This window comes from Portunus trituberculatus, chromosome 37 (genome assembly GCF_017591435.1).
Source record: "Portunus trituberculatus isolate SZX2019 chromosome 37, ASM1759143v1, whole genome shotgun sequence".
Taxonomy (NCBI): domain Eukaryota; kingdom Metazoa; phylum Arthropoda; class Malacostraca; order Decapoda; family Portunidae; genus Portunus; species Portunus trituberculatus.
The window spans coordinates 11,658,163-11,685,662 of record NC_059291.1 but is presented as its reverse complement, the minus strand read 5'-3'; the positions used below and the strand labels follow the sequence as shown (position 1 = coordinate 11,685,662).

The 27,500-nt window shown below is 44.0% G+C and overlaps 1 protein-coding gene and 1 non-coding gene across 2 annotated transcripts in view; one reads left to right on the top strand and one right to left on the bottom strand.

Moving 5' to 3' along the window:
• LOC123514021 overlaps positions 1-27,500 on the top strand; it is a 571,965-nt gene that overhangs the window by 157,598 nt on the left and 386,867 nt on the right.
• Trnag-ucc lies at positions 1,151-1,222 on the bottom strand. The gene has a single exon. It is a non-coding gene; the product is annotated as a tRNA-Gly (tRNA).

Below are 27,500 nucleotides of genomic sequence, written 5' to 3'. Positions count from 1 at the left end.
AGACTCCCTCTCCTAATCAATCTCCTCTCTTCTGTAATCCATCTCTTCTTGAAAGTTCGTCGGCTCCTTCACATTCCCTGTATCCCTTACTCATTCTCTCACTTCCTTACTTACCCTCGTTTCCCTTCTACATTCCATTCATTGCTCACTCTCTCCCTATCTTTTTCTCTCCTTCCTTCCTCTCTTCCTTCTCCTCTTCCATCTTATTACCTTTTTTTTCTCATCTAAGCTGCCTAATTCCTTAACATCTTCTCCCTCTATTCATTGCTCACATAGTCTCTCTCTCTCTCTCTCTCTCTCTCTCTCTCTCTCTCTCTCTCTCTCTCTCTCTCTCTCTCTCTCTCTCTCTCTCTCTCTCTCTCTCTCTCTCTCTCTCTCTCTCTCTCTCTCTCTCTCTCTCTCTCTCTCTCTCTCTCTCTCTCTCTCTCTCTCTCTCTCTCTCTCATCCCTTATCTCTACAAACCCTTCGGACTCCCCCTTATCAACCTGTCTGTCGCCCTGACACTCCCTGACTAAGACGTGAGGGTGGTGGACTCCCTACCTTGATGGCCTCACCATGTCCCCCTCACCCAATCCTTCCCCCCGCCCCATTGCTCCTTGCCACCACCAATACCACCACCACCACCACCACCACTACCACTACCACCCTACCACTTCAGTGATACTAACAGATAAAGGCCTCCTAAGATAAGATAGTTGGCTGGTATTGATGGTTACCACTTGTGTGTGTGTGTGTGTGTGTGTGTGTGTGTGTGTGTGTGTGTGTGTGTGTGTGTGTGTGTGTGTGTGTGTGGAGGTGGTTAGGTGAGTGTGAAGGAAAGGAAAGAAGGAAGGAAGCATGAAGGAAGGGAGAGACTAGGAGACGTCTTACTGGAGGGAGGCTAATGATGATGAGGAGGAGGAGGAGGAGAAGAAGAGGAGTAATACAAAGGAATACAAAGGAAGACAAACAGCAACAGACCCTTAGGTCCTTACTAGGCTGTTTGTGGAGACTATCTACTAACTACCAGTGGTAGAGACAGGACAGCAAAGCAGAAGGTTCCTCCCCACCCACCCCTCCCTCCAGGCGAGGCTGGCAGGAAAAAAAGGCGAAACCATGTGATATTAAAAAAAATCACATGGAATTTTAGTAGAGAAAAATAAACCTCTTTGCGATGGCCGGGAATCGAACCCGGGTCAACTGCTTGGAAGGCAGCTATGCTCACCACTATACCACCATCGCAGGATGAGGAGGAGGAGGAGGAGGAAGAATGAGTAACATCAGAAGAGAAGAGAGCAAACAGGTAAATGCCTACAAGAAGCCACAGGTGACGCAGGGAAGTGGATAGATGAATGACTGACGTGATGGTGGTGGTGGTAGTGGTGATGGTGATGAACAAACCGTGTATTTATGCTATGAATTCTCCACTAATTGCTTTTTTCCTTATGTATTCATCATTTCTTTCACGTTTTTTTGTTCCTATTCTATTTTACATTTTTTTCCGTTCTGTCCTTAGTGGTGATGGTGCTGGTGGTGGTGGTGGTGGTGGTGGTGGTGGTGGTGGTGATGGGGGTGGTGATGGTGGTGGTGATGGTGATGGTGGTTGTGGTGGTGATGGGGGTGGTGATGGTGATGGCGGTGGTGGTGGTGGTGGTGGTGGTGATGGTGATGGTAGTGGTGATGGTGGTGGTGATAGTGGTGGTGGTGGTGGTGATGATGAAACTAGCAAGCGTGCATTTAAATCTTAATCATTCATCATCTTTCATCTGTGTGTGTGTGTGTGTGTGTGTGTGTGTGTGTGTGTGTGTGTGTGTGTGTGTGTGTGTGTGTGTGTGTGTGTGTGTGTGCTATCTATCCATCACTTCTAATGATCCAGCGTGTGTTCGTGTGTTTGTTTATCGATGAATTTATCCTTTTATTATTTTTTTTCTATATTTTTCTTATATGGCAGACAGCTGGTCGGCTGATGCTTGTTTGTTTGTTTGTTTGTTTAGTGTTGTTTGTTCTCTCATTGAACTGCAGCTTTTAATGATTTGTTAGTATACGTTCGTTTATATATTTACTTTAATCGAGAGAGAGAGAGAGAGAGAGAGAGAGAGAGAGAGAGAGAGAGAGAGAGATTAAACATAAAAACGTGTTGACATGCTCTAATAATTGATACCATTAACTTGATTTACACACCAGAGAGAGAGAGAGAGAGAGAGAGAGAGAGAGAGAGAGAGAGAGAGAGAGAGAGAGAGACCGAGACACAGAAACACCGAGACAGAGAGACAGAGACAAAAGGACCCCCACAAAAAGACACAAAAAAAGAAGAAGAAGAGAAGAGAAAAGAGAAAAGAAAAAAAACAAGACATAAACACAGATAAAAGAGAAGAGAGGAGAAGGCAAAAGAAGAGATAATAATAAGTATCGCTACCTTGTTTCTCTTTGTTTATTTAGGTAATCAATCAGAGAGATGGAATGGATGAGAAGGTGAAGGAGGGAGGGCTGATGGGGAGGGCGATTGCTGGCGATGGAGATGGATGGGGAGCGGCGCGGGATAGCAGTGGGGAGGATGGAAGGGAAGGAGGACATGGATGCTGGATTGGGGATAAATTTGTTAGGCGATGTGTGTTAGAGTTGGATAATGTGGTGGTGGTGGTGGTGGTGGTGGTGGTATATAGAGGTGGTAGTGGTGAGGGTGGTGGTGGTGAAGAAACACTGTCTACACACACACACACACACACACACACACACACACACACACACACACACACACACACACACACACACACACACACACACACACACACACACACACACACACGTCCCACTCTTAAACAAATAATGTCATGTATATTTCAACCTTCACTGTACAAACAACTCTATTATTTGTCCTCTCCTTCTAACCCTCCTCCTTACTGCGACCTTCCTCACTCCCTCCCTTCCCTCCGGACCTCCCATCCCTCAGGTTACCCCGCCACGCCACACCCTTCCAGAACCAGACTCTCCTTCGTCACCTCGCCTCTCCTCTCTCCTCTCCCCCTCAGACAGTTTCTCCTGCATCCTCTCCTACTCTTAATCATAAACCCCCTCCGTCACTTCAACCTCATCCTGCCAGCCTTCCTCCCCCTGACCTCCCAAGCTTCCCCACTCCCCCCAGACGACCTAGCGACGCCCTCGACCCCACTGCAGATAAATTCCAAGGTCGTATCTCTCACAGGATGCATCGCCCTCCGGGACACACATTATAAAAGGCGACTGTGTGAGCTGGCCAACCATCAATCGTCTGCTTCTTTCATATCGTCCTCTCGGTTAATTGACAATATGTTTCTTTCCTACGCCAACACCTTGTCGTGGGTGCGCTGTGGGATAAGCGCTGGTGCGTAGGGAGGCATTAAGTGGGGGATTTGTATAATAGGGGTGCTCTTTGGTTGGGTTAGTGAGGTGAGGAGGAAGAGGAATAGGACGGCCGCTCTGCAGGTGTTGTTGTCCTCAGGTGTAGGTAGCCCTGCCCCTGTGCCGCCTGCTGAGGATGGCTTGAATACACCTAACAGTGAGATGAGGTGATCTCTCTCTGTAATTCACCTCGGTCGCCTGCTGGTCACCCAGCCAGTCTTCCCCATTACGGAGCGAGCTCAGAGCTCATAGACCGATCTTCGGGTAGGACTGAGACCACATCAACACACAACACACACCGGGAAAGCGAGGCCACAACCCCTCGAGTTACATCCCGTACCTATTTACTGCTAGGTGAACAGGGGCCACACGTTAAAAGGCTTGCCCATTTGCCTCGCCGCGTCGGGACTCGAACCAGTGTGTGTGTGTGTGTGTGTGTGTGTGTGTGTGTGTGTGTGTGTGTGTGTGTGTCGGAGGGACTCTGGTCTAAGGCACCAAAACTGGAGAAAAAAAAAAAATAGTCCGCTGAAGGTGCAAGTCTGTGTGTGTGTGTGTGTGTGTGTGTGTGTGTGTGTGTGTGTGTGCTGTGGAATGACGAGTGAAGGAGAGGAAGGGGAGTAGGAATCAGCCTGAGGAGAAAGAAAGCCATTAGTGTAATCATTATTCCCCAGCGTGCATATATATATTTCCATCCTCTAATGCTAACTAACTCCAGCAACCTTTACATCACCACAGGCACATCACCACCACAGGAAAAAAAAAAAAAAAGAAAACACACACACACACACACACACACACACACACACACACACACACACACACACACACACACACACACACACACACACACACACACACACACACAAAGATATAAAACAAATTTGAATTATGGCCACTACAAACAATAAAAAAAAAGACTAATAAATCTGTTCTCTTGTTTCCTTCCTTCCCTCCTTCCTTCCTTCCTTTTCCTTCCTTTACCTTCTCACCTTCCCTCAACTCTGCATCCCTCCTTCACCTTCCTTCTTCCTTTCTTGCTTTCTCTTTCATCTCTCCCCTCTTCCCCTCGCTTGTACTCCTCTTCTCCTGCTATTTTATTTCACTCACCTCCATTCCCTTTCTATTTTTATTCAATTTTCTTCATATCTCCTCCTCCTCCACCTCAACTGCTCCATTTTTTTGCCTCCCATCCCTTTGTGCCTCCGCTGTATTTCCCAGAGAGAGAGAGAGAGAGAGAGAGAGAGAGAGAGAGAGAGAGAGAGAGAGAGAGATTGAAAGGGAGAATATGGAACGCGTCCAGAACTTGTCGAGATGAATGAGGGAGAGAAAGGGAGGAGAATGGATGAGGGAGAGAGAGAGAGAGAGAGAGAGGAGAAGGAATGAAAGAGAGGAAAAGTGAGAGGTTAGTGGTATAAGAGCAAGAAATGATTAAAAAGGAAGAAAAAATGAGAAATGAAGGAAAATGTTGAGAGTAGGAAAGAGAAAAGAAGAGAAAAAGAGAAAAGAAAGGTAACAAAAATAGGAGGAAGAAAATATTGAAGAGGAAGAAGGAAGGGATAAGGAATAACGAAAATAAGAAAAGAAAAGAAAAGTCATGCATCTACACGAGAGATAAACGAAAAAGGAGAACGAAAAGGATAAAAAAAAGGAAAAAATAAACTATAAGACAAACAAGGGAAAGAAATTATTGAGGAGGAAAGAAAAAGAAATAAAGACAAAAGAAAAAAAGTCACAAGAGAAGAAAAAAAAAGAAGAAAAGAAATAACATAGCAAAACAGAAGAAAGAAACAACAGAAATCAAAGAAAATAGTAAGAAATGAAAGAAAGAATAAATGGAGAAGAAAGAAGAAAATTAGAACACATCAAAAGAAGAAAGAAAACACCAAAAATAAAAATAAATAATAAGGAACGAATGAAAGAATAAATGAAAGAAAGAAAGAAAGAATTAGAACACAGCAAAAAAGAAGAAAGAAAGCACAAAAAAACAGAGAATAATAAGGAACGAACGAAAGAATGAAAAAAAAAAAATGAGTGAATGAAGGAGAAATGAACGAAAATAATAAGAGAAGAAAGAAAGAAAGAATGAAAAGAAGAAAAAAAAAAGTAAATGACAGAGAAATGAAAAAAAATAATAGAAGAAAGAAAGAAAGAAAATGAAAAAAAAGAAAAAAAAAGTGAATGAAGGAGGGCGGGAGAAAAATCACACACACACACGACAAAGCCTCATATTTTGGCTTCACACAATAGAGGGAAGGCAAATTTTGACATGTTTGGAGTGAATGGAATAGTATTGAAGCCTTTAAAGGGAGTATTCATGGCATTATTAAACAACACCACTGAATAGGAAGTGTCACAGGAGCAGGATGACAAAAAGGACCATAAATAGGAGGGAGGAAGGGAAAGGATTGTGGAATGGTACGTAACATGAAGGAAAGAAGGAAGGAACAAGAAAAATTGGCGAATATTAATCATTCCATATTTCTATTTGCACGGAAACGGCGACAGATTCAGAGAGAGAGAGAGAGAGAGAGAGAGAGAGAGAGAGAGAGAGAGAGAGAGAGAGAGAGAAGGGGGGTACGATTCACATTTATTTTTAAGAGTAATCACACAAAAAAAAAGATGATTAAGAATAAGAGAGAGAGAGAGAGAGAGAGAGAGAGAGAGAGAGAGAGAGAGAGAGAGAGAGAGAGAGAGAGAGAGAAGAGAATAGACGAAGGAAAAGAAGAGAGTGAGTGAAGCATAAAATAAAGAATCAGGGAGAGAAGGAAATTGGAAGAGAGGAAGAGAGAAAGAGGGGGATGAAGGAAAAGAGATAGAAAAGGAGTGAGTAACGAAGAGAGAGGACTGAAGCGAAAGGAAAAGAGAGAGAGAACAAAAGAGAAAAGGAGATGGAAGGACGAAGTGATACAATAAGGAAAGAAGGAAGGGAGGAAAGGAAATAGGAAGGAAGAGAAAAACACGAAACAAGGAAGAAAGGTAGAAATGGAAAAATGGAGGAAGAGAAAGAATAAGACACGAAGCGGGAAAGAAAGGGAGAAAAGGAGAAAGGAAGGGAGAGAAACAATGAGACGCGAAACGAAGGGAGAGAGGAAGAGAGAGAACGAAAAGACAAGAAGCGAGGAAGGAAGGGAGAGAGAAAGAGAGGAAGGGAGAGAACAAGAGACACGAAACGAGAAAGGAAGGGAGAGGGAAAGGAAGGGAGATAAGGAGAGAGGAAGAGAGAAAACAAAAGAGACAAGAAGCGAGGAAGGAAGGGAGAGAGATGGAGAGAGGAAGGGAGACGAAACGAGGAAGGAAAGGAGAGATAGAGAAAGAAAGAGAGAGAGAATGAGAGAGACACGAAGCGAGGAAACAAAGAGAAAAGAAGAGAGAAAGAGAGAAAAAAAATGAAACACGAAACAAGGAAGAAAGGAGGAAGGAGAGAGGAAGAGAGAGAAACAATGAGACACAAAGGACGAAGAAAGGGAGAGAAAGAGAGGGAAGAGAGAGAAAAAATGAGACAAAAAGGGAGAGAAGGAGAGAAAGATGAAGCGAAGAAAGAAGGGAGAGAAGGAGAGAGGGAGGGAGAGAAAGGGAAGCCTGATTGCATTCTGCCCTGCCCAAGTGATAAGGGAGAGAGAAATGATAAGGGAGAGAGAAATGGTGAAGGGAGAGGAATGGTAAGAGGGAGAAATGCAGGTTGAATCACAATTGGAATAATATGCAACGTCACAGAGATTCCTGTCTAATCAATCATTCTCTCTCTCTCTCTCTCTCTCTCTCTCTCTCTCTCTCTCTCGTTCTCATGAAGCCAAAAATGTTAATGGCGTCCAAATATTTATGGTGCATGTTTTGGGACTGAGCGAAGGTAACATTTGCTGAAGAGTTTTCCCTTTCACTATTTGCCTCTTCCGCCTCTTCAGTCTTTCACTTCCTCCTCCTCCTCCTCTCCTCCTCCTCCTCCTCCTCCTCCTCCTCCTCCTCCTCCTCCTGTTGATCGCGGTCTTCATCATGGTTATTTGCATTATTGTCTTCGTTATTTTGCCTTCCTTTTATTGGTTTTATGACCCTCTCTCTCTCTCTCTCTTCTCTCTCTCTCTCTCTCTCTCTCTCTCTCTCTCTCTCTCTCTCTCTCTCTCTCTCTCTCTCTCTCTCTCTCTCTCTCTCTCTCTCTCTCTCTCGTCATCACTATAAATCCTAAACATTTACATTTTGGCTACAGGGACCAAGATCTCCATCCTGTGTGTGTGTGTGTGTGTGTGTGTGTGTGTGTGTGTGTGTGTGTGTGTGTGTGTGTGTGTGTCTGTGTGTGTGTCTCTCTCTCTCTCTCTCTCTCTCTCTCTCTCTCTCTCTCTCTCTCTCTCTCTCTCTCTCTCTCTCTCTCTCTCTCTCTCTCTCTCTCTCTCTCTCTCTCTCTCTCTCTCTCTCTCTCTCTCTCTCTCGACTTCAATTTCTTGTGTCATCAGCTTTTATCCGACTTGTTCACCAAATACTAGTGTTTAGAAATGCTTTGCTCTCTCACCTTGTCTATTTTCAACCGCCTCAAAGATAACCACCTTCTTCTCAAGCATGTTTCTCCTCTTAGTTACGTAGAAATCAGGTGTAATCCGTCACTCGAACCATCAAAAATCCTTAAAAACTCGCGTCGCCTCAACCACAGCAGAGCATTTGAAAAGTAGCGGAGTTTCGGCTCAGAAATGTTTCAGAATGCAGTCTAAAGTTAAGCCAATACATTCAGCATCTATATGAGGGTCGTGTTTGTCACTCCCTTGTCTGTAGCGCTGGGTTTCCGTACTACTCATTGATGCATAGTGTGTGTTTGAGTTGGGACTATGAATGTGTGTGTATGTATGTGTGTGTCTGTGTGGGGTGGGTGGCTGCTTTGTGTCTGTGTTGGAGGGTGACAGTGTGTATATATATGTAGGCGGCGGTGTGAAGGCTGTGTGTGTGTGTGTGTGAGAGAGAGAGAGAGAGAGAGAGAGAGAGAGAGAGAGAGAGAGAGAGAGAGAGAGAGAGAGAGAGAGAGAGAGAGAGAGAGAGAGAGACACTAATACCCATAATATCTAAATGGTGAAAAAAAATGTATTAGTTTTCCAATCACATAATATGGTCTTTTTTTTTTTTTGGACGAAATTATACAAAACATTAATCAACTGATTGCATTTCTGTTACACAACTGGAAATAATAATATGAATGCCGTGATTTTCGTAAATATGTTTTGGCTTTAATGCGTCTGTGTTCTCGACCAGCGCTGGGGAAATGCGAATGTGGAAGTACCGCTTATTAGAATCATTGTGAGCTGTACTGGAGATTTGTGTGCTGGGGGGGGAGTGTGGAGGAGAGGGCGAGGGTGTGTGGAAGGATGTGTGGATGGGCGTGGGTGCGAGTGGAGGCGTGGGTGTGAGCGTGTGGATGGCTGTGGGTTTATGTGGGTGAGCAGATAAGTGATGGGTGTGTAAGTGTATGTGGTGGTAGAAGTGGGCATAGCATGAGTGTGGGTATGCGATGTGTGAGTTGATATAAGTTTGGTTATGGACGTGGATGTAGCTATGGGTGTGTGTGTGGGTAAGTCGGCGCGAGAGTGGGTGTATACATGACTTCAGCTCTGTATGTGCACGTGTGTTTTGCAGCTTCGTCTGTGTCTTGCAACTTTCTACTGATTGGTTTTAATCTTTTTACTGGTAATTGGCACATCTATCCTTAATCACTAATCACCCTGAGACATTTATTCTTCTCTTACATCTACCTCCAAACATTGTACTGACTACTAACTGCAAAAATCCATTTATTTTTGTTCCCTTCTTTGTTGTAAATGCCGATAAAGATTCCATGCATTGCTTTTAGTGGTGTGAATTGTTGCATATCAGTGAGAGGGGTAAGGTTATGAAGCACCCTTTCTTATGTAGAACACCAGCCAAGGGGAACAAAATTCGTGAAGAGAGAGAGAGAGAGAGAGAGAGAGAGAGAGAGAGAGAGAGAGAGAGAGAGAGAGAGAAGGTTCACATGAGGTGTCAGTACTCCAACAGAGTGAAGAGTGGTGGACGTATGAGCAGATCAGGAGGTTACTGGAGTGAAGCCACACACGTTGATCCTGTGAGTGAATGGCAACGCGTGTATTCCAGGGATGAAATATGTGAGGCTGTGATTTGGTGTCATGCTGTCGCTACCACTCCCGCAAAAGAAGTAATCAAATGACTTTCAACGGCGTTTTTATATTGACATCTCTCACTCACTTTTTGTTTTTTTATTTCCAACGAGCTCAGTTGCTTAATGCTGATGAAATTTCATGAATTATGTAGATTAGCTTTGTAGATAGGCGAAACAATGTTAGTTGTTTATAAATTAATCAGAGAGAAGGTATTAATTTTCGTATGTTGCTGATGAAAGTGTGCATACATTAATTATTCTTGATTATTGTTAGTGTGTTTCAAAACAAAAATCCTTTGCAAATATAAGGATTCACTGTCAGTTCGTTTAAATCAGGGGTTCTCAACCTTTTTATCGTTAAGAACCCCCTGAGTTATAAGACCATCTACCAGTACCCCCAGTATTGTCACATGGAACATGGAACTCAATATGCAATGGCACTGCAAAGGATTTTATTAGATCAGCTATCTAAGTACCCCTGGAAATCTTCTTATGAACCCCCTGTGGTTTCGCGCTGTCAGGATGGCCACTGTCCATGAGCTAACATCATTAGGTCTCTATGACGCTGAAGACGTCTATGCAGAACGGTTTGGTTGGCAATAGACAATCTCATTATCAGACTTTGATTTCTAAGTTATGAAAATAATCTCATTTACGGGGCTTCATAGGTTCATGGTGTCTTGTAGTCTACTTACTAACCTAGAAGGAAAGAAAATATCATACTAACTTCGAGCTATCAATTGAGGAAGAAGTAATCTTTGTCCCAGGAATAGAGCAAGATGGTATATAAAAAAACACAATGCATAGTTATAACCTAACTCTACTATTATAGCGTTTTTTGTCGTAGATACATGTTTAGAAATACTTTACCTATCTTGATATCTCCTTACGTGACAAAAGAATATCCAAAAATATACGATATGCAGTTGACCATCTTTTCTGTGAAATATTACGATATCTGTTGAATCTGGCAACTTCAACGGGAGTTTGGGTCCTCTCCTAGTGTTTCCTTATGATTGGAACATTGATATTTACACGTCATTGTGATCAGGGAAATAAAGAAAACTAAGTTTGCTTTTTTCTAAGAGCATGAAATAGAAAAATTTATGTTTACAAGTGGCAGTTTATGTATAAGACACGCAAACCTGTGTGCACTCATCCACTCTATCCAGAAGCTTAACTAATTTTCAAAAGTTCCCCAATAGCTACACAACTACCATTGGTCTACTGTTTCTATCCAGTTACCTACAAACACGTACACATTCACGGCAGCAACATGCAAAGTACACTAAATACTCCGGAGCAAAGCTGCCTCACCTTGTTTCATTAATCAGCTAACTCTTGCACACTTTCACACCAAAGCTATTTTTCATTTACCATCGACGATTTTATATTCGAATCAAAATTAAAACGACGATTGAGAACTTTCGGCCTAAAGATGTTTGAGGGCCGTGACGGCCTTGGGCGCCGCACGGGGGAAGGAGGTGGCCGTCGGGTCCGGCCTGGGGCCCAAGGCAGGGAACTGGCTGCAGGTCCTGCTTTTCCTTGGTGGCCTCAAGCTTCACTACTAGTCGTCCACTTGCAGCGCATCACACTAGGCAAGGGTCGCCATAAGCAAGAGATCAATGTCTACCACTCACCGGATGGTGCCGTGAGGGGCCCTAAAGGGGTGATAAGGGCTCCTTGCATAGAATATGATGGTGAGTGGTGTGTACGGGACCTCTGCTTATAATGACACCGGGCTGAACAACTCGCCATGAACGAGGGCACGCTGTGCGCCATGAGCCAGGCACTGACAGTACCAGTGGTCCTTTACGTTAGGTTAGGTTAGGTTAGGTTAGGTTAGATTAGGTTAGGTTAGGTTAGGTTAGGTAAAAAGGACTCACTTCATGACAGCGTTTGGGGAGTGGTGTGTGGCGGGTCATTGCTCATGGCGACCTGTGTGAGGCATTGCAAGGTTGCATCGTCACTGCTCTCATAACCACGGGACTGGGGTTGACCCTTTCTGGGTAAAAAGTTTCGTCCCAGTACCTGTGTAGGTAATAATACTTTGGATCGTTTCGCCATCGCCATCGCCGCACCGTTAGCCTCGATAAACGGATCGTTATCCTCAACAAACACATCTGTACCGTGGACACTGGAATCGCAACCTGTCGTGGAATCCCATTGTTAGCGTGGACTCATTTTCCTTCGCGGCTTCAAGCTCACTGATTGTTGTCAACTTGCAGCGCCTCATACTAGGCAAGGCGTCGCCTTAAGCAGGGTGCCGTGTCTACCGTCCATCAGATGATGCCGTGAGGGGCCTTTAAGGGGTGATAAGGGCTCCTTGCATAGAGTCTGGTGGTGAGTGGTGTGTACAGGACCTCTGCTTATAATGACATCGGGCTGAACAACTCGCCATGAACGAGGGCACGCTGTGCGCCATGAGCCAGGCACTGACCGTACCAGTGGTCCTTTACGGGGTGAAAAGGACTCACTGACAGTGTTTGGGGAGTGGAGTGTGGCGGGTTATGCTCATGGCTACCCGTGTGAGGCGCAGTAAGGTGGCAGCGTCACTCTCCTCGCACTCACGGGTCTGGGGTGAACTCTTACGGGGTGAAAGGGTTCGCCCCAGTACCTGTGTAGGCAAGTGAACTTCAATTGCGTCGCAGTGAGGTGGCAGCGCCACTCTCCTCGCACCTAAGGGTGTGGGGTGGATCCTTACAGGGTGAAAGGGTTCATCCCAGTACCTGTGTAGGCAAGTGGACTTCAATTGCAGCGCAGGAAGGTGGCAGCGTCACTTTACTCGCACTCAAGGGTGTTGGGTGGATCCTTACGGGGTGAAAGGGTTCGTCCCAGTACCTGTGTAGGCAAGTGGACTTCAATATTGTGTCTTGAAATCGCATCGTGAGGACTGGAACCGCATCGACATCGTGGAAACCCGCATCGTTCCCGTGGAAACTGGAATTGCATCTTGATCGTGGAAACTCGCATTATTATCTTGGAAACTGGAAGGGCATCTTTATCATGGAAAGGCATCGTCATTTTGGAAACTTGCATCGCTATCGAGGAAACTGGAATGCCATTGTTATCTTGGAAACTCGGAGCGCTATCGAGGAATCTGGAATCAAATCTTATCGTACACACTGTTATCGTGGAAGCTCTCGTGATCGTCGTTCGTTTCGTTATCTCTGAATTACTTAATTAGTCTTGGTATTATTATTAGCTTCCATAATAATAGAGATGTTGGTCATTTTATCTTATCTTTTTACTGTATTTTTTTCAGGGTACAGTTTAGTGTTCTTCAACCTTTTCTAAATTCGTGCACCTTTTCGAGAAGCAAGGAGGACTATAAAAGAAATGCATCAATATTCGTAATTTTCCCCTACTTTAAGACTGAAAATCGATAGATAACATTATTGAATATCTACCTGAAGCTACAGTTTTTTAGTCCTAAACAGTCGCTATATAGAGCGAAATGTACTATAACAAAATGCCACATCTCAAACACATTAGGCCCGTGTTCCGTCGGAGTGTAATATATTACTATTGTGAATAAATCGCAATACTTTGATTAATATCAATAGGAGAGGACCCAAACTGTCACAATTTCAGTGTTCGCAGGAGAGAGTCAGTATCGTCTCGCGGTACAGAGTAATCGTCTCTAAACACTGTATTACGATGTATCTATTGATTTGCCAGGGTTTTACTCCTACCAGTATTTTTCTGTTCTTATTCTACCATGGTATTTCTTTATAGTTACTTGAGTTTATACGACTGACATCATAATATAGAGCAAAACATAATTGTCTGGTGTACCAAGATCTTTCATTTCTAGAGACTTGAAGACAGCACGGAACCTTAACACACATTTCACCTCGCTTCTGCACAGGTTAATTCTTCTTCTTCTCAACCTTTTAATGTGATGTACCCTCGAAGTCTTTCAGTATTGATCACGTACCCTTACCCACAATGCAGCGTCAGGAAGGGTAACAATAAATGCATGGTTTATTGACTTAGTTTATTAAGTTTAAATTGTGTTATATATGTGGAGCAGACACAATTTTTAATTAATATTAGTATGTTTCTATGAGGTAGTGTCGATAGGAACTGGTACCTCACAGGGAGACACTATATGTGACTAACATGCAATGCATTTACCAAAAGGAACTATATCAGACAATTTTCGATCATTATGGCAGTGAACTAGTGTTGCTTGCAGCTAGTTGCAACTTGTAACTAGTAACAGTGATAAATAAGTCACTGTGTGTGTGAATAACATATAAGATAAGAAATCGGAGCAAATATTATAGGTTTGCAAGGTTGTGTGGCAACTGTAATCCAAGAGAGCTTCCTCTCAAGTGATATAACTCCAAGAGTTTCCTTGTTAACGTTGTTAACGTGTCCTGGTTCTAGTGAAGGACACATTGTATACTACAAACGAATTTGCTGCTATTTAAAACTGAAGCATTTTGAGAAACCCGCCACGTACCCCAAAAATTCCTCTCACGTACCCCTGGGGGTACGCGTACCAGGTTGAGAACCCCTGGTTTAAATGAATCAGACAGAAGGAATCAGTTTCCATGTTGCTAATGGAAGTGTTGTACAATACATTATTCTCGCTCATTACTGCTGCATGAAACAGATTGCCTTTATCTCTTTCTTCTTCTCGCTTTTGTTTAATTTGCATTTCCTCAAGCAATGAACAGTAAACGTCACTTTAGAGTTTGGATTGGTTTATTTATACGTTCTACGTCCATGTGAGGGAGTCAGACACTTTTGTATCTTTCTTTCACTTCTTTTTTTCTTGTTATTTTTTCTTCCTTCGGTCTTTCCTCAGTCTCACTTTTTCATTTTTTTTTTTTTTTTTTTTTTTTTTTTTGTCACTTCCTCCCGGCACAGAATCTTTGTGCATGGCGAGTCACAACACTTCTGGGACGACACTGAGCTGCTTCAAGGAAACTTTTGCTCTTAATAAAGTTTCAAGGAGCGCTTTGTTTTTTTTTTCCTTTTTGTTTTGTTTTCCTTCTTTCATATAACACTTTTTTTAGCACTTTTTTGTGAGCGTTCCTTTGTTGTGATTTTGTTTTAGAGAGGAGGGGGGGTGGCGGAGGAAGGAGGGAAAAACTCAGAGGTTCTTCTCGTCTTGTTATCTCTCATGGAAACCTGGCGGCGATCAATGAAGACACTTGTTATCAGTTCCAAGAGAGAGAGAGAGAGAGAGAGAGAGAGAGAGAGAGAGAGAGAGATACCTTGTTTATCTCCTTTACATCTCTTCTGGCGCGTCTCGCAGTATCCACACACACACACACACACACACACACACACACACACACACACACACACACACACACACACACACACACACACACACACACACACAGCCCGGTAGCTCAGTGGTTAGAGCGCTGGCTTCACAAGCCAGAGGACCGGGGTTCGATTCCCCGGCCGGGTGAAGATATTTCGGTGTGTCTCCTTTCACGTGTAGCCTCTGTTCACCTAGCAGTGAGTAGGTACGGGATGTAAATCGAGGAGTTGTGACCTTGTTGTCCCGGTGTGTGGTGTGTGCCTGGTCTCAGACCTATCCCAAGATCGGAAATAATGAGCTCTGAGCTCGCTCCGTAGGGTAACGTCTGGCTGTCTCGTCAGAGACTGCAGTAGATCTAACAGTGAAACACACACACACACACACACACACACACACACACACACACACACACACACACACACACACACACACACAGACCCTGCAGGCACAACACACCCTTTTAAAGACTCCATTAAGAGGTGCAGGTCGTCTTGTGCGTCTGCGGACAAGCACGGAAGGTGTTTCATAAGGCCGTCGAGGGAGAGAAAGGCCTCCCTCTCACCTCCTCTCACTTGACTCTCGCTCTCCTCCTCCTCCTCCTCCTGCTGCTGCTGCTGCCGCCACCCCTTCAATCTTCCTTCAGTCTCCTCACTATTATCATCGCGTCTTCTCTCTCTCTCTCTCTCTCTCTCTCTCTCTCTCTCTCTCTCTCTCTCTCTCTCTCTCTCTCTCTCTCTCTCTCTCTCTCTCTCTCTCTCTCTCTCTCTCTCTCTCTCTCATCTTCCCTCTCTCCCTCTCTCCCCTCTCCCTTCCTCTCGTGCTTCCCGTCAGCCTTTCCTTGTCGCTCACACTTCCCCTCACTCTATCTCCTTCCCTTCCTCATTCCTCACTCACTCACTCACTCACTCACTCACTCACAGAAGGATCACTATACAGATAACGTTGTCTGAGGAAGCACATATTCCCTTCCTCCTCCTCCTCCTCCTCCTCCTCCTCCTCCTCCTCCTCCTCCTCCTCCTCCTCCTCCTCCTCCTCCTGTCTTTCTTCACCTCCCTTTACTGACTCAGGACTTGATCTCGTGCTTCTCTCTCTCTCTCTCTCTCTCTCTCTCTCTCTCTCTCTCTCTCTCTCTCTCTCTCTCTCTCTCTCTCTCTCTCTCTCAAGTACTTTTTTGGTTATTTTCTTTTCTTCCTTATTTTTTGCCTTTTCGTTCTGCCTTGCCATGACTTTTTTTTTTATTTGTTTAATTTTTTCTTTTAGTTTATTTTTTTCCTGTGTCTATTTTTTTCGTTTCTCTTTTGTTTTCTTTTTTTTTTTTGGGGTGTATGAATTGTTATTTTTTCACTTACTTTCTTTGAGTTAGCGATAAAGAGAGAGAGAGAGAGAGAGAGAGAGAGAGAGAGAGTAGCGAGGAGGCTGTCAGTACTTGGAGTGTGGTGGTGATTGTTTGTTTGTTGATTGCTTGATGGATTAATGATGCGAGGTGTTGGCTTTGACGAATCGTAAGAGAGAGAGAGAGAGAGAGAGAGAGAGAGAGGGAGGGGGGGATTGGAAGGTTAAATAATATTACACACTTATGATACAACATAGAATGAAGTTACAAAAATATATCTTCTCAAATTAAATATTATCTCTTATATTCTTTCCTGGTACATTTTTTTTCCCTTGTAAATTCCCTATAAAAGCTTGATCAGATAAGAGTTCAAGACATTAATCCCTATTTTGTGACGGGGCTAACTCTCTCGGTAAGGGGACTGGCAACTTAGTGAGCCTTCTAGATAAGAGTTCAAGACAATTATTCCTGTTTTTTTTTTTTTTTTTTTTTTTTTTTTTTTTTTTTTTTTTTTTGGCGGGCTAACTCTATCGGTAAGGGGACTGGCAACCTAGTGGACCTTTTGTTTTTCGTTTTATGTTACCCTGGGCCTGCTTTCACCTCTTATATATATATGAAAATAAATTATAAGAGCGGGTCGTGACTCAAAACTAGATTAGGTCTTATGTTCGTGTTCGGTGTATTATCATATCGTAGACAGATACTTGAACAATAAATCAAAATATATAGTGTGTGTGTATGGGGGGGGAGGTATTGTGTGTGTGTGTGTGTGTGTGTGTTTCCCTATCAGAGGTATAAAAGTACACTAGAATAGACGTACTGGGATGTGAAGGAAGTCTATGAAAAAAAAAAAAAGATTAAACTGAGTCGTGATGGAAAGAGGAAAAAAAAAAATGCAAATGTAAAGCAATGAACGAAATTTAACTATACTTTTTTTTTTTCGTGATTTCAACTTCCATCATTCTTTCTCTTATTCCTCTTCCTTCTTCTCCAGTTTGTAAAGGAAAGACAAGGGTAACCATACATCTTTATCAGTCTTGCTCTCTCATTCTCCTATTTCTCCCTCTCCCATTCCTGCCTTTCATTATCTCTCTCTCTCTCTCTCTCTCTCTCTCTCTCTCTCTCTCTCTCTCTCTCTCTCTCTCATCCATTCCTCTACTTCTTTCAACCATTTCTTCCCTCTACTCTTCCCTTCACCCTTTCCTCCACATCTTCCTCCTATCCTTCTCTCCACTCGTCCCTCCACCCTTTCCTCCTTCTCCACCAAACCACGATGTAAATTCCACCATACTCCACCACACGTCTCTCTCCACCTCTTCGTCCACCCACCATACCACGATGCAAATTCCACCTGGTCCACTTTTTTGTATCGTGTAGAAGGAGTGTCTGATTCCACAAGCGGCGACCTTCTCTGGGAAATCTACGCAGCGCATTGTTTTCCCCCTAAAAGGTCCGTGGCGTGGCAGGGACTACTGTGCAACTCCCCTCTACCTCCCCTCACTTCCCCTTCCGTCTCCTCCCTTCCTCTCCCTTCCCTCTCCTCTCCTCCTTCTTCTCGCTTCTCCTTCCCCTATACTCCTCTCTCTCTCTCTCTCTCTCTCTCTCTCTCTCTCTCTCTCTCTCTCTCTCTCTCTCTCTCTCTCTCTCTCCAGGAAAAGACAGAAATAGATAGATAGATAGATAGATGGATGGATAGATAGAGAAGGAGAAGGAAGAGATGGAGGAGGAGGAGGAAGAAGAGGAAGGGGAGGAGGAGGAGGAGGTAATAAATAGGAGAAACAGAAAAAAAGGAAATGAGAAAAGAAAAAGGTGGAGAGAAGGAGTTGGAGGAATAAGGGGTAACGGAAGGGGCAAGGGAGGAAGTGTAATGGAGGCAAAAGAGAGAAGGGTAGAGAGGAAGGGGTAGAGGGAAAGGGTAGAGGGGAAGGAGAGAGGAGGAAAAGGGAGCCACTTGCAATAGAGCCCAAAATCCTGCGAGGAAGATTTATGACTTCAATTTACTTAGCAGATTCCAATTCCAACATTCCAGATTCCCACCCCGCCCCCTGATAGACCCATTTCCCCTCCCTCCCTCCCTCCATCTCTCCCTCCTTCTCCCTCTCTCTCTCTCTCTCTCCTTCCCTCCTTCCTTGCCTTCCCTCATCCCCACTTTCCCTACCCTTTCCTTCCCTCCTTCCCTCCTTGCCTTCACTCCATCTCTCCCTCCCTCCCTCCCTCCCTCCCTCCCTCCAGCCACAACCTTCCCTTCTCTCTTATTTTCATGCATTAGGTACATCAAAGACAATATCACTGTGTATATAATCTTGCCTTGCTAACCCTTCATTATCTCACTATCCTCCTCCTCCTCCTCCTCCTCCTCCTCCTCCTCCTCCTCCTCCTCCTCCTCCTCCTCCTCCTCCTCCTCCTCCGAAAGCAATACGGCAGCGCCACATTTTATCGGTGTCAACAGAGCGGGGCAAATCCAAGCACATTTGAGGGGATGAAGTGTTACCGATATTGGTCGAGTGTAGGGTGAGAGAGAGAGAGAGAGAGAGAGAGAGAGAGAGAGAGAGAGAGAGAGAGAGAGAGAGAGAGAGAGAGAGAGAGAGGGTGTAGAAGTGGAATTTGTTACGAGAAAATTAATAGAGAAAAGAAATATTCAAGTTAACTTCTTATTTCAGTGTGTGTGTGTGTGTGTGTGTGTGTGTGTGTGTGTGTGTGTGTGTGTGTGTGTGTGTAGATAGACCCAGTGAATAAGCCAGGCCAAGAGAGAGAGAGAGAGAGAGAGAGAGAGAGAGAGAGAGAGAGAGTGAGGGAGAGAGAGACCACCACCACCACCACCACCATCACCACCGTTTAGAAGATAGACACGGCCGCGGGTTTAAAGGCGCGCCTCCCACAATACAACTGGGAAACAGGCGGGATCAAGTTGCTAAGGGCGGTCCGCGCGACGACAAATACTCGTGCTGATAAGGAGGAAAAACTAACGCTATCTTTTTTACGAGAGAGAGAGAGAGAGAGAGAGAGAGAGAGAGAGAGAGAGAGAGAGAGAGAGAGAGAGTAAGACTATTGAAGGGGGAGTTTATGATTTTTTTCACAAGGGGGAGTAATGGTGATAGATGGAAGGGGGTGAGAAGGAACGGAATTGGGAAGGAGGGAGAGAGGGAGAGAAACGCTGGAAGAAAATGTCATTCTTGTGTTCGTCTTCTGTATAATGTAAAAGATTCCACTTGCGGCTCTCTCTCTCTCTCTCTCTCTCTCTCTCTCTCTCTCTCTCTCTCTCTCTCTCTCTTATCTCTCGCGGGTGTTTAAAGGTAAGTCATTTTGTGGATTGCAGACCTCAGATGTGAAATTAATGGCCGGATGGACGAGCGTGTGTGTGTGTGTGTGTGTGTGTGTGTGTGTGTGTGTGTGTGTGTGTGGAATGGGTGTTTGGTGTGTTAATATCCCGAACATAATCCGGCTTGGGCTGTCGGATGGGTTGTGATGGACGGCAGCCGCTCGTGTTGGTTGCCGCGGTGCCCTTGCTGCGGTAATTGCCGGAGAAAGAGAGAGAGAGAGAGAGAGAGAGAGAGAGAGAGAGAGAGAGAGAGAGAGGAGATAAAGCTACCGACATAGGCAGAGAGAGGGAAAACAGACGGACAGGCTAGTAAAAGCATACGCACGCAAGCACACACACACACACACACACACACACACACACACACACACACACACACACACACACACACACACACACACACACACACACACCACAAAACTCCGCAAACAAACACCAAACTTGACTTATACAAACACACACACACACACACACACACACACACACACACACACACACACACACACACACACACACACACACACACACACAACACAGAGAGACCTCCCACTCTTCCACTTTCCTCCTCTCTCCCTCACTCTCTCACTAACTCACTCACTCACTCACTCACTCTTCTCTCGACAAAGTTTCACAATCTTACCCAGAATTTTCATCTACACCGCTATGATACCCTGAACTTTCTCTCTCTCTCTCTCTCTCTCTCTCTCTCTCTCTCTCTCTCTCTCTCTCTCTCTCTCTCTCAGGTATTTTGACTCATTTTGTCTTATATTTTTGAGTTTCGTCCCCGCTGGAAAGTGAAATAATAACTCAACGCGTCGCAGCAAATGACTAAGGGGGTTGTGGAGGGGAATAGAGGGGAGGCATGGAGGGGAAAGCGAGATTTGTACTGTGGGGGGGATGGATGGGTGAGTCACAGTGCTGGAGGGGAAGCGGGAGTGGCGGGGGTGAGTGAAGGGGGGCGGTAAAACATATGTAGTTAAGTTTCTTGTTAGGGCAGCGGGGAGATGGTGCCAAGGGAGCGATGGAGGACTGACTGGCTGACTAGGGGGAATGTGTGTGTGTGTGTGTGTGTGTGTGTGTGTGTGTGTGTGTTGCGATTTTGTTATTCTTGCATACCAGCTTTCCTCCGATTGCTCTCTCTCTCTCTCTCTCTCTCTCTCTCTCTCTCTCTCTCTCTCTCTCTCTCTCTCTCTCTCTCTCTCTCTCTCTCTCTCTCTCTCTCTCTCACACACACACACACACACACACACACACACACACACACACACACACACACACACACACACACACACACACACACACACACACACACACACACACACACACACACACACACCACCTAACCTGTATATGTGCACCTTTTCTCTCCCTCTACACACCCTCTCTATGTTTACATGTGAACCCTTTCTTCTATATATATATTCTCTCTCTCTCTCTCTCTCTCTCTCTCTCTCTCTCTCTCTCTCTCTCTCTCTCTCTCTCTCTCTCTCTCTCTCTCTCTCTCTCTCTCTCTCTCTCTCTCTCTCTCTCTCTCTCTCTCTCTCTCTCTCTCTCTCTTTACAACGCTGTCTTGCTTTGAACATACAGTCATCGCCCTCCCTGTCCCTCCTCCTCCTCCTCCTCCTCCTCCTCCTCCTCCTCCTCCTCCTCCTCCTCCTCCCAGACCGTGACTTATCTGCGCCATAAATCATAGCAATGCCTTTAACATCCTCAAAAGAAAGAAAGAAAAAATATATAGAATTGTTCACGAGTGACTGAGAGGCATTGGGCAAAAAAAATGGTAATAATGTGTTTGAGGGAGCACAGCAAAACAGGGGAATGTATGAGGTAGATAAAGTAAAAGGGAAGAATTTAGTGGTGTAGGAAATGAGGAGGAAGGGGAGACAGATATAATGAAAGAGGGGGTAGAGAAATAAAAGATAAGGAACAATAAAGCCAATCTCTCTCTCTCTCTCTCTCTCTCTCTCTCTCTCTCTCTCTCTCTCTCTCTCTCTCTCTCTCTCTCTCTCTCTCTCTCTCTCTCTCTCTCTCTCTCTCTCTCTCTCTCTCATAAAGAAGAGCCTTACAGACAGCATTCTGACAGCGGAAACAACAGATGAGGACTATTGTTATCAGCAAGCCGTGTCCTCTCCCTCCTCTCCCTTCTCTGCCCTCCCCTCCACACACACACACACACACACACACACACACACACACACACACACACACACACACACACACACACACACACACACACGAAACAATAACAACAACATATCAGCTTTTCATTCCACATTCTACCTCTTCTCAAGTCAATCCTTCACAGCATCACTTCCCTGAACCCCTTCAGTATACCAGTACACGTTTTTGTATTTATTTTGCTAACTATATGGCGATTTTTACACAAGTACAGAAACTTAGGTGAAGACTTTGGCCATTAATCTTCTGATCTTCATGTACACCCTCCCTAATACAAATTAAAATCGTCTAATATTAGTGTAAATTCATGGAAAGATGCGTCCCACAACTGAAGGGGTTAAGCTTTGAGGGACGACCAGTGTTCATCTCTCACACACACACAATCCCAGCAAACCATGTAACCGCGTCCTTTCTAGCTCCACGCTTCCCCTTCCTCCCTCCTCTCTCCCCTGGCTGCTGTATACGCCTTCCCCTTGAGTTCTTCCCTTCCAACTGGGGGGCGGCGTGGGTCAGCTGCGTGCCCGGAGGCTGTGTTAGACCATTATTTTATCGTCGAATTATGGAAATCATATTACAACACAGGAACAAAACTGCCGAGGGGAGTGGGTGGGTGAGTAGGGGAGAAGGAGAGGGAAGAAGAGGAGGGGATGAAGGCAAGAGGGAGGTAATGAAAAGGGGTGGAGAGAAAGTGAGATTGGAAATGGGGAGACAAGTTGAGCTGCCTAATTTGAAGGCTGCCAGAGAGAGAGAGAGAGAGAGAGAGAGAGAGAGAGAGAGAGAGAGAGAGAGAGAGAGAGAGATGCTAGTGTGATGTGTGTGTGTGTGTGTGTGTGTGTGTGTGTGTGTGTGTGTGTGTGTGTGTGTGTGTGTGCGGACGTAAGAGGATTAAAACTTGCATCGTGACAGGTAACCATGTGAAAACCATTTACAGGAGCAGCAGTATTGGCGGTGGCGTGGCGGGCAGCAGTGGAAGGATAAACAGCAGTAATAGTAGCACTGATCTTGCTGATGGCTGTGGTGGTGGTGGTGGTGGTGGTGGTGGTGGTGGTGGTGGTGATAGTGGTGATGGTACATAATAAGCAGAGAGAGTAGACGTAATAGTGACAGTAACAGTAATGATAATAATTCCCATCTTTGAAAACTGTTAAGGAAAAAAACCACAAAACATGAAAGCATCAATCATTCCTGTATGAGTGAGAGAGTGAGTGAGTGAGTGAGTGAGTGAGTGAGTGGATTACCTTGCAGAACTAAACCAGAGGGAAGGTGGAATATTAAAACCTTCGGGATGAAAGTCAGATTGCCTTCTCGCCTCATCGGGAAGAATCAGAGAGGGAGGTTTGATGACGATGAACGCAGAATGAAAATGATGATTGCGGAGAGCGAGAACCACCCACAACCCATTTGAGAAGCAAGTGAATGAGATGCTAAATGAATGAGCCAAGTCGTGCAGTAAGACCAGAAGGAGGAGGAGAAGGAGAGAGAACGAGAGAGAGAGAGAGGCAAACAGGCAAGAGATAAACGGAGAGAGAGAAAGAGAGGAGGATGAGAGTTGGATAAAATAATCAATGAACCTGAATGAGTTAGAAAAAAAAAAAAAGTTCTGATATACAAGGTAGTAATATACAAAGTAAATGTGAAGCGAAATCAGAGTTATTTCTTTTTGGACATCGCTCGTAATGGATGAGTCGATGAGTAGACAGATAGGCGCAGAGAAACATATTACTGACGACACGGAGGTGAATAAACGCGGAATTGACGGGAGAAAATGAGGAAAGAGCAGAGCAGAGAGAGAGTAAATAAAAAGAAAACTGAAGAAATAGTAAACGATAATAACAAATAAAAAGAGAAATAATACAATAAAAAAAATGACATCAGGATAAAAAAAATATGAAAATAGAAAAAAATAAGGAAAGAAGGTTAAAACAATACCAGAGAGAGAGAGAGAGAGAGAGAGAGAGAGAGAGAGAGAGAGAGAGAGACTGTGTTTATGCTGGAGCTGAGAGTTGGCAAATAATGGTTCAGAGGCCAAGGACCGCAAGGCTGAGCAGAGCGAGGAAGAGGCCAAGACGGTGAAGGAGAAGTGAGAGGGAAAAGAACCGGAGAGAAAGTATGAGTGGAGAGGAGGAGGAGGAGGAGGAGGAGGAGGAGGAGGAGGTGGTGGGGGATGGGTGGGTGGGTGGGTGGAGGGAGTGGAGGGTTAATGCATGACTCTACATTCATAAAAACGTTGAAACAGATGAATTCTTCTTTCTTTCTTCTTCTTCTTCTTCTTCTTCTTCTTCTTCTTCTTCTTCTTCTTCTTCTTCTTCTTCTTCTTCTTCTTCTTCTTCTTCTTCTTCTTCTTCTTCTTCTTCTTCTTCTTCTTTCTTCTCTTCCATTTCATTTTCACTATCTCTGTTTACTATCTCCTGCGTTATCTCTCTCTCTCTCTCTCTCTCTCTCTCTCTCTCTCTCTCTCTCTCTCTCTCTCTCTCTCTCTCTCTCTCTCTCTCTCTCTCTCTCTCTCTCTCTCTCTCTCTCTCTCTCTCTCTCTCTCTCTCTCTCTGCCAGACACATATTAATCCACGGAATTCAGCTCGTCCTGTTTTAATGAAGACCACAAACTTGGCTAACAAAAAGTATTGCAATTTTTTTTTTTTCCATTAATTTCAAGCACTTTATCTACCTCTTCAACACTGAGACGCATTTTTACCGTGAATTTGGGTGTGATTAGACGATTTTATTTGCATTAGGAGATGTCTATGGAGGTCAAAAGATTAATGGCCAGAGTTTTTACTATTTTAATCCCCGACATGAGTTTCTGAAGGTGTATTAAATCGGGAAATAGTAAGCAGAGTGAATATGATAACACGGCACGGTACTGAAAGGACTAAAAGAATTGAGTGAAAGAAAGAGAAACAATAAAAAAATAAGAAACGGTTTGGAAATTAACGTTGCCATTTTTAGATTATGAATGAAAAATAAACAGAACACTCTTCAAAAAAAAAAAAAAATTAAGTAACACAAATGATTTTTTTCCGTGATTGTTATAGGACAGTTCATAAAGAGAAATCAAGTGAAGTGAAATTAAAGAAAAATAATATATGAAGTTAATTTTACAACTGAACTTAACCAAACCCAACAAAAGCACATAACCTTTCAAAGCCACAAAGCAAAATCATCATAACGTTCATTCGGCCATTCTGAGACACTTGATAAGGCGAACAGTAGTAACGCTCGTATATATTAAGGATTGTTCATGGGAATCTGTCTGAGGAAACTTTACGAGAATGCCTGCTTACCTGCCTGTCTGTCTGCTTGCCTGCTTATCTGCCTGCTTGCCTGCCTGCCTGCCTGCCTGCTGCTAATTTGCCTGCCTGCTTATCTGCCTGCTTGCCTGCCTGCCTAACTGCCTACCTGGTTGCCTACTTGCCTGCCTGCCTGCCTGCCTGCATGTCCGCTCTCCTACTTACCTGCTTGTCTTCTTGCTTGTTTGCTTGCTTGCCCGCTTGCCTGCCTGCCAGCCTTACTGCCTGCCAGCCTGCTCTCTTACCTGCCTGCCTGCCTGCTTGCCTACCTGCTTGGCGCCGCATTACCGTGTTTACCTGAGATGAAAGGAAAATATGTATGAATTACAGGTTAATATCCTCGGTGTCAGTAGGCGGCAAGATCCTTGACGCCACAATTATAGGCAAACCAGTAAACTTTCTCGGAGATAACTCGCTAATCAGTACTTGCAACGTGGTCTTAGTGAGGTGAAGGTAATCTCACTTTTGATTTATGGCGCGGTTTGATTATACACTGGTTTCGCATCCCGGCAGGACTGTAAACAAGCGCTGTCGATGTCTGTTATACTTTTCAAGACGCCAAATAAAATCTAGACCCGTCGACCATAAGTTTTCATACGTGTACGAGCGACTGTTGAGAATATAGTGTGTTTTCCTGTCTTTCAAGAACCAAGACGTACAAACTAAGCTGCAAATAGAGACCGTTTAGAATGCAGTGTGTTTTGCTGTCTTTCAAGAACCAAAACATACAAACTAAGCTGCAAATAGAGACTGTTGAGAATATAGTGTGTTTTCCTGTCTTTCAAGAACCAAGACGTACAAACTAACCTCCAAATAGAAACAGCTGAGAATGCATTGTGTTTTGCTGTCTTTAAAGCTGGCAGGCATTACTCTTCATATTAACCAACTAACAAACCAGCAGTGTTTTTTTTTTTTTTTTTATTTATGGACATGAGCCAGGGAAGAGACACAAATACCAGGAAAATAAACTCGCTCATATGAACTTCGGCAGAAATTAACAAAACATTTTTTTTGTGTTGTAGTGTTGGTCTGTTAGTTAAGCGAGTGTCTTCATAATCCTCCTCTCTTATAATATTATTCAAGTCGGAGGAAAGTGGAAAAGCAGAATCAGACAAAGAGTTCCAGAGTTTTGGTAAGGGAAGAAAGAGGTTGAGATGCCAGAGAGGGAGTAGGCGTCAAATGAGAGAATGTACAATTGTAAGCAAATATCACAACCACAACATCCGTGCAAATATGAAAAGATACGCACCAATGAATTCGTTAGTACATCGTTTCGTTTGCTTGGCTGTGGAATATTCCTGGTGTGGGTCATGAAGGCAGAAAACGAAGGTTGTGTTTGGTGTACTGTTACCGTCTCAGAAAACGACAGCAAGGCCACGATTGTCATTCAGTTCACGTGGTCTGACCCTCCTTACCATACACTGAGTGGGAACTAACTGTGGAGTACAAAGTGAAGTGAGTTTGTAAGTTCAAATAAATATGTCTTTGCTAGAGAAACGGCTACATTAAAACTCAATATTCTTACTTACACCTTTCTTCCTTCGTAAAGCCAGTGCAAATTATCAACGGGGAGCAAAGCAAGTAATTTAATGTTTTCCTGCACGAGTGATTTTGGCTTTAGTATAGAAACGGCTATATTAAACATTCAATATTTACCTTACGTGTTCTGAACCTTCCTCTTCCTCACCTTTGTAAACCAAGGGCAAATTATCAACGGAAAGCAAATCAAGGCATCCAGTGTTTTCCTGCACGAATGATTTTGTCTTTGGCACAGAAACATTTACATTAACAACTCAAAATTTACTCCGTGTCGTTCAACTTTTGTCTTCTTTCTCATATACTAAGTGGAAATTAGACCAGTGAGCATAAACCGATGATATTTTAATGTACGAGTCAGTTTGGCTTTGGAAGAAATCGACTTTTCACATTGTAACCTTCCTCCTCCTCCTCATCATTTCTGTGCAGCAAGTGGAAATTACTCGTGGCCATTCGGTGCAGAACAAGAAAAGTTATGGTTCCATGTATGAATGAGTTTGGCTTTGCAATAGAAACAGTCAAAATTACTCGAAATGTACTCCCCTTGCTGTAACCTTCTTTTCCTGCTCTTCATCCTCATCCGTGAAGCAAAAAGGAAAAAAAAAATAACCGCTGAATTTAATCCGAAAATATTTTAATCCAGTAATGAGTTTGGCCTTGCACTAGAATCATTTATCATAACTCAAAATGTATGTACTCCCCCTTGCTGTAACCTTCCTCTTCATCCTCATCCGTGAAGCAAAAAGGAAAAAAAAAAAATGACCGCTGAATATAATACGAAAATGTTTTAATCTACGAATAAATTTGTCCTTGCAATAGAGAACATTTACATTACGAACTCAAAAATTTACTCCTTTCGCTGTATCTTTCTTCATCCTCATCCGTGGACGCACAAAGGAAAAATTAACCACTGAGTATAAACTGAAAATATTTTAATCTACGAGTGAGTTTGACCTTGCAATAGAAACATTTACATTAACCCAAAAATTTACTCCGGTTGTTGTGACTAGCTTTCCTCCTCCACCCCAGTCGTGCAGCAAGGGGAAATTAGCCGTTGGTTGGATAGCAAGAAAGG